This window comes from Ooceraea biroi, chromosome 10 (assembly GCF_003672135.1).
Source record: "Ooceraea biroi isolate clonal line C1 chromosome 10, Obir_v5.4, whole genome shotgun sequence".
NCBI lineage: Eukaryota > Metazoa > Arthropoda > Insecta > Hymenoptera > Formicidae > Ooceraea > Ooceraea biroi.
Window position 1 is genome coordinate 10,105,929 of NC_039515.1, and position 8,494 is coordinate 10,114,422.

Consider the following 8,494-nt stretch of genomic DNA (forward strand, 5'->3'; position numbering starts at 1 on the left):
AAAAAGGAGCGGCGCAAAGTCGCGGACTGGGCGGCAAGGGGCTACGTGCCCGCGGTACGGCCGCCACCAGGTTACGTGCCCGCGGTACGGCCGCCACCAGGATACGTGCCCGCAACATCGGCACCACCAGGATACGTACCCGCGACATCGGCACCACCAGTATACGTGCCCGCGGCACCGGCGGCACCGGCGGCACCAGCATACGTGCCCGCGACATCGGTACCACCAGGATACGTACCCGCGACATCGGCACCACCAGGATACGTACCCGCGACATCGGCACCACCAGAATACGTGCCCGCGACATCGGCACCACTAGGATACGTGCCCGCCCCGTAACTTTTTTTATATAAAAAAATATAATATAATAAAATAAAAATACATATATATTTTATATTTTTCTGTACATCTCCTTACTATACCTACAGAGTTTCCTTTCCTTTCACTTCCTTGATATACTTATAGTAATATACTTATAGTAATATGAAAGGGATATTTATTATATTATGTAGATTTTATATATTTTACATATTACATGTTTTCATTGATATATAAAGCAATACTTCATCACATAAATGTGAGGAATGGTATAGAAATACATAAAAGATACATAAAGAAAAATTTAAAACTATAAATAGTAAAATATATGCATTCGTCGCTCATTGCTTACACTTATATAAGAAAGTGTTGTTTTTTGCATAGATGAAGAAACTATTATATTACATAATACTTTATTATATGCTAATTTTCATATATACAAAAAGCAGCAGTTTCTCATATAAGTATAAGGAATGAGCAATGAATAGATATATCTGATTATTTTTATTTTTGAATTTCTCTTTATGTATCTCGTACATATTTCTGTCATTCCTCTATTTATGTGATAAAGTATTGCTTCATTTATAAATGAAAATATGTAGCATGTAATACATGATTAAAATAAAATTCGTATAATATAACAAATATTCCTTTCATATTAGCATAATAGGTACGTTATATAATAAAAAAGAAAGATATATGGACCAGGGCTCGAACCCGTAACAAACGACTGACTGCGTGAGATGCTACACCTAATAACCGCTACGCGTTACAACTGCAAGTAGCAATTTCATAGCAACTCATATTATTTTTTACTAGCCAACACTAATCCGCGCGACGAAATTGTCGGAAGAAGGTTTATTGAAATGGAAATTGTTTTCAATTCTTTTGGTTACATGTGCGCATAAAAGTAAATAACGTTTATATATATTTATGTATGTATATATGTACATATTTATATTATTATACGTATGCATTTTTATATTTTTATTGTCCACAAAAGAATACAGTTAGGAGTTATTATTTTTTAATTTTATATTGAAAGAGAATGTACATAATGCAATAATACATGCAAAAGTACTTTTTCCTTGCAAAAATATGTATCATATTCGAAATAAAGACACGCGAGAAATTGTCACACAATTATTAGTGCTATGTAATTGGTGACTAAATTGTTTTAAATAAACATGATTCCCATTATATGACACTTACTATATATAAAATGTATAATTATGTAAGAATGATATAAAATTATATATGTATACATATAACAATTACTTTACACACGCGCGCGCGCGCGCGTGTGTGTACACATATATGTATAATATGTAGATAATACCCTTATTTCATAACAACCCATGTAATCAATAACAAATCTTTGATTACATAGGAGCACTGTCGAAATTTTAGTATAACATGCTTTTTCGCGTCAGTCCTATTTCGAATAAACAACATACTTTGAATAATTTGCGTGAGCGTAATTATTTTTTTCTCAATATCAAATAACAAAATAATAACTCGTAACTGCATTGTTTTATGGATGCAATAATAATATAAAAATACATAAATAAAAGTATAAATATATGCATATAAATAAACATATATAATTATATACATTCTTATAAATGACGCGCAATTACGCAGAAAGAGATAGAGTGAAAGATAAAGTGAGAACGTATGTCAGGAACATTAGGAAACGAAAACAATGAGCGAGCGATTGGAGTAAGGGCGTGCGAAAAAGAGGATTGATATGAGATAGTATGCACAATACATGTATTTACTGTGACACATATGATTCGGACAAAGAGAAAACGAATATCTCTATCCTTCGAGTGTGACCAAGTTGGCCACGGGGCCCCCAGCAGCACCGAAGTAGTGGAGATGACACACACAAGCGAGAGCGTACGTACGTGTGCGCTCAGCGCTTCGACTGCGGGCTGCCTTCGAGTAGTAGACGAGAGGCAACATTTGCTGTCTCCGTCTAATCCTACCGAACCGTGTAACGTCACGAGACTCGCGAGTGATGAAGTCGCGAGCGATACAGCCGAAATCGCGGTTACATGTAATCAATATGTATAGATTATATATGATCAGCCGAATATGATTATATAAAAATAAGATCATATCACGCCAAACGGTGGATATTATTATGTATAATCCTATAAAATTACATACGTCATTAGATCTTTTCGGATCTAATTATGTATACCCGGTAAAAAATTATTTACATATCATCATATAAAACTGTACATATAATTATATAGAAACATATAAAATTATGTATCAAATATATCCATATATGTCCATACGTACTTCCTTTCTTTTGTATAATTTCTGATCACATATATGCAAAATGAATAATAAGATAAATAATTGAAAAATAAGTAGAAAAGTAATTTACGCATTGTCTTTTTGTAAAATTGTGATTTTGTATAATTGTGAGATAATATTTTATACATCATCATATATGATTATATATAACATATTTATATATATAACATATAATATATAACATTATATATAACATATTATATATAACATATAATATATTCTATGTATAGAAACATATGTTATATACGATTATATATGATGTATAAAATATTATCTCACAATTATACAAAATCACAATTTTACAAAAAGACAATGCGCAAATTACTTTTCTACTTATTTTCAATTATTTATCTTATTATTCATTCTACATATATGTGATCAGAAATTATACAAGAGAAAAGAAGTATGTATGGACATATATGGATATATTTGATACATAATTTTATATGTTTCTATATAATTATATGTACAGTTTTATATGATGATATGTAAATAATTTTTTACCGGGTATACATAATTAGATCCGAAAAGATCTAATGACGTATGTAATTTTATAGGATTATACATAATAATATCCGCCGTTTGGCGTGATATGATCTTATTTTTATATAATCATATTCGGCTGATTATATATAATCTATACATATTGATTACATATAACCGCGATTTCGGCTGTATCGCTCGCGACTTCATCACTCGCGAGTCTCGTGACGTCACACGGTTCGGTAGGATTAGACGGAGACAGCAAATGTTGCCTCTCGTCTACTACTCGAAGGCAGCCCGCGCCGAAGCGCTGAGCGCACACGTACGTACGTTCTTGCTTGTGTGTGTTATCCCCACTACTTCGGTGCTGCTGGGGGCCTCGGGCTTCGTGGCCAACTTGGCCGCATTATCGACCAATTTCAGTGCCATCTATCGCGACACCGATGAACTAATCTTGGGCTCTACTGTGGCTCTACTTTACCCCGCGCCATGATTTCACAGGCATACGTAGGCACGAAATGATCACGAATCTTTCTGTACTAATTACTTTTACACTAGGCTTCTAAACTCATTTCTAAAAGCTTCCCAATATTCTTTCATCTTGTTCCATCCTTGTGATTATCGAATTTTGGCCACACAAACTGCAAAACATTTATATTACGAACATTATGGTACGAGGTGACACAAGCCGATAATAAAACTAAATTATTTTTTTTGTCGTTTTTAACATAAAGTCAAGTTTCGCTCGGTATATTTCTTTGTATACTGTAATCGTGAAGAAGGATTTTTCATTCTATACAATCAGTAAAGAGTAATTAGTACAGTAAGATCGACCAAGGTCAACCAATACCGCCGGTAATACAGACAACTCCAGGATCCTTTTAAAGCAAAAAACGCATGCGAGTGTAAAAAAGCGATAGCATCACGCCTTCGACGCACTCCCTCGCTTTAATAAACAAACATACATTACTTGTAAACATCTAATGCGGTTAACATAGTAACACAGAGTATAGAGAATATTCTACTTTTTAAATGATGTCGATATCTGTAGTGGTTGCCGAGATTAAAGCAAAAAACGCATGCGAGTATTAAAAAAGAAAGCGATAGCATCACGACTCCGACGCTCTCTCTCGCTTTAGTAAACAAACATACAGTCATTGTATAATTCTAAAGCGTTATCATAGTAGCACAGAGTATGCAGAATATATTGCTTTTTAAATGATGTCGATATCTGTAGTGGTTGCGAGATTAAAAAAAAAAAAAAAAAAAAAAAAAAAAAAAAAAAAAAAAAAAAAAAAAAAAAAAAAAAAAAAAAAAAAAAAAAAAAAAAAAAAAAAAAAAAAAAAAAAAAAAAAAAAAAAAAAAAAAAAATCGATATCTGAATAGATAGGTTCGCCGAGATTAAAGCAAAAAACTATCTTGGGAGTATTAAAAAGGGAAAGGCGATAGCGTCACGACTTCGACGCGCTCCCTCGCTTTAATAAACAAACATACATTACTTGTAAACTTCTAATGCGGCTATCACATCAGCAAAGAGTATGCAGAATATATTGCTTTTTAAATGATGTCGATATCTGTAGTGGTTTTCGAGATTAAAGCCAAAGATGCATTCGAGTATTAAAAAAGAAAGTGATAGCGTCATGACTCCGACGCTCTCTCTCGCTTTAATAAACAAACAGACGGTCATTGTATAATTCTAACGCGGTTATCATAGTAGCACAGAGTGTGCAGAATATTCCGCTTATGATGTCGCGGCGGATCGAATTTCAACACGCGACAGCGTTTATTGTCCTTCTCCCTCTCGCACGAAACGGTACATCGCACTTTAAGTTTGAAATTTCGGAAACGGAAATAGATATCGCCCCCGTTCAAACAGGACATTGTTTCTGAAAATATTCTCTGCGTGGATTAACCACTTCCGCTTATGATGTCGCGGCGTATCGAATTTCAATACGCGACAGCGTTTATTGTCCTTCTCCCTCTCGCATGAAAAGATACATCGTACTTTAAGGCACATATATTGGAAACGGAAATAGATATCGCCCACGTTCACGAAGGACATTATTTTTGAAAATATTCTCTGCGTGGATTAAGGGGTAACACCTATGTAAAATTTTCAAAAAATCGTTTTTTTTTCTTTTAAAATACACTTTAAGGTCTTAAAAATGAAGTGCAAGTGGTTTTATGGCGATAAAACTTTTTTTCCCAAAGTTATAGACTCTCGCGCCAAGCGCCTCACCACAGTGCTTCTAGAGCGCGCGGTACTCCGAAACATTTGGGTTCGTAGGATACAAATATTTTTACCTGCAGGTATCTGTGACGATTCTAAGCTGTCGAATAAGCGTATTAATGTTGTGAGTACTCTACTTCTTTCAGATGTATTAGTATAACTCTCGCACTACAGCTGTTGACAAGACGCTAGTCGGACGCGCATTGAGCATCTCCATGATTTTTACTGTATAATTTAAATATCGTTCTTTAATAATTATTTTGTAAAGTTTCGTGTAAAAAGTGACAATGAGTGACAAAAGAAAGAAAGTATATACTTCAAAAGCATCAAGCTCTCCGATCGCTCACTCAGCGATGCAGCGAAAGAGGCTCGTTCGAGCTTAAAATCTGCGAGAAAAGACGAAGAGGATGAAAATCTTGCTGTTGAAGGGCAACTTTATGGTCCTGGGATCGCAGACTAAAGGTAAATTCACTACAAGTAAAACATTTCAATAGTTAATCTAAAAATATCAACATTCGAAACTTTAAACACGTTTTTCTCAAAACAGCATGTTTAAAGTTGGCTAGCAGTAGAACTCAAATAATTTTTAACCAATTTACTTCAAATTTTAACAGTACCTAAAAAATACAATTTTCTACAGAAATACGTAAGATTTGTTTGATAAGTTAAAAATTTTTTTAGTTACAGCTGATTTTACTCGACTTTTTTTGTGAAAAATGGATTTGTTTTAAAACTCCGCCATTTTATCAAAAATCAATATTTTCAAAAACGGCTACGTATTTCTCTAGGTTTTGGAGTAAAGAAAATGAAAAAATTGTTTTTTTGTTCTAGACCAAAAATTACGGCATTTATGCTGCTAGCCGCGGACCACCTTGCCAAATCGACTGTCTTCTTCATGCTGCTGCAGATCAACCATTTTGTAAAATTTAATTATGAAAAAATTATTTTTTGTACTTTTTGACATGCCTCATAAAGTTATCAAACCCATTTTTTAACAGCACGATTCAGTAAATCAAAAAAATTCCCAAAAATAGACCTCTTTTTCAGCCGGTTACATAGGTGTTACCCCTTAACGACTTCCGCTTATGATGTCGCGGCGTAACAAATTTCAATACACGACAGCGTTTATTGTTCTTCTCTTTCTCGCACGTTCCTTTGTCCTATAATGCCCTGCAAAGATTGTCTATTTTCGATGTTGATATTGCGGCGGATCGTTTTTCGACACGCGACGGCTCTTTCCGTAGTTCGCTCTCGCGCGCGGAAATAAGCGGAATAATTTAAAGCTAATATCTCGGAAACGAAACGAGATATCACGTCTGATCAAAAATGGTATTTTTTGTATTGTAATAATTGTTTATTTTCATTGTGGATATTGCGGCGGATCGTGTTTCGACACGCGACGGCTCTTCCCGTCGTTCACTCTCACGCGCGGAAATAAGCGGAATATTTTAAAGCTGATATCTCGGAAACGAAACGAGATATCAAGGTAGATCAAAAGAGGATATTTTTCGTCATGTAAAGCCCTGCAATGGTTGTGTATGTTCGTGTTGATATTGCGGCGTATCGAATTTCGATATGCAACAACGTTTATTGTCCTTCTCCCTCTCGCACGAAGATACATCGCACTTTAAGTTTGATATCTCGGAAACGGAAATAGATATCGCCCCCGTTCAAAGAGGATATGTTTCTGAAAATATTCTCTGTGTGGATTAAAGACTTCCGCTTATGATGTCAAGGCGGATCGAATTTCAACACGCGACAGAGTTTATTGTCCTTCTCCCTCTCGCACGAAAAGATACATCGCACTTTAAGATTGATATCTCGGAAACGAAAATAGCCCCCGTTCAAAAAGGATGTAGTTTCTGAAAATATTCTCTGTGTGGATTAACGACTTCCGCTTATGATATCGCGGCGGATCGATTTTCATCACGCGACGACGTTTGCCATCCTTCTCTTTCTCTCGCGGGGAAATAAAGAGCATCTTTTAAAGCTGATATTTCGGAAACGAAGCGAGATATCACATTGGAACAAAAAGGATTTTACTTCCATTGTAATGCCCTGCAAAGATTGCATATATTCGTTACCGCTATCGCGGCGGATCAACTTTCATCACGCGACGACATTTGCTATCCTTCTCTCTCTCTCATGCGGAAATAAACATTATCTTTTAAAGCTGATATCTCAGAAACGAAGCGAGATATCACATTAGAACAAAAAGGATTTTACTTCCATTGTAATGCCCTGCAAAGGTTGTTTACTTTCCTTGTCGATATCGCGGCGGATCGATTTTCATCACGCGTGTGAAGTCTCACGCATCCACACATATTAATTTTTTTCATATTTTAATTTTTATTCATCTACCGATTGTTTAGGATAAGTTATCGACCCTTGGGTTATCACATGTTTCTAACTTACCAGTAGGAACTAGGTTACTAATTATATTGTAATAACACTTACCAACACAGTTACCAACTTTCAATAATACTTACCATATAATATTAATATACCCACACAACATGTTACCATATAATGTTATCTTCAGAAAATGATTATCATAAGAATTATACAGTTAACATTTTCATTTAATACAATATAAAGGAAAGAGAATATAAATCTGTTAGTATAATATCATACCAAGGAAACATATAAATACAAAATATAAAAAGTAATAATTTTAATAATTATTAAGAACATAGTTAGTTTTGTAATTATTATATTTCTTTTAAAAAAATGTAGTATTGTTTATTGTAGGAAGTATAAAATACCATAAAATTTTTTTGTCAGTTTTTTTGTCACATATTACATACATATGTATAATAATAATAAAGTTTTTTTATGATAACATGATATTTCAGTTATGCGAAATGCATAATTTACGTATATTTAAGAACTTTTGTAATTTTTCAAATATATTAATTTTTGCTTAGAAACAAAGTAATTATGCAATAACAATTGTAGTTGCGATTTAAATAAGTATGCGTTCGTATAGCTAAACTGATGTACAATCAAATTCATGAAGTTATTTTGGGTCAATTGTTGCAAATTTATTAAGGTTAATGTTTATAACAATAGAAGGAAACGAATTTTATTGGGTGAAATCCATGTAATAATTGTTTATGGGCAACATCAATA

The 8,494-nt window shown here is 34.1% G+C and overlaps 1 long non-coding RNA gene across 1 annotated transcript; it reads left to right on the forward strand.

The window, feature by feature from the left end:
• The first annotated feature begins 5,298 nt into the window (after positions 1-5,298).
• Positions 5,299-6,370, forward strand: LOC113562796. Its single transcript, XR_003407181.1, has 2 exons — positions 5,299-5,824; positions 6,194-6,370. It is a non-coding gene; the product is annotated as an uncharacterized LOC113562796 (long non-coding RNA).
• The last annotated feature ends 2,124 nt before the right edge of the window (positions 6,371-8,494 follow it).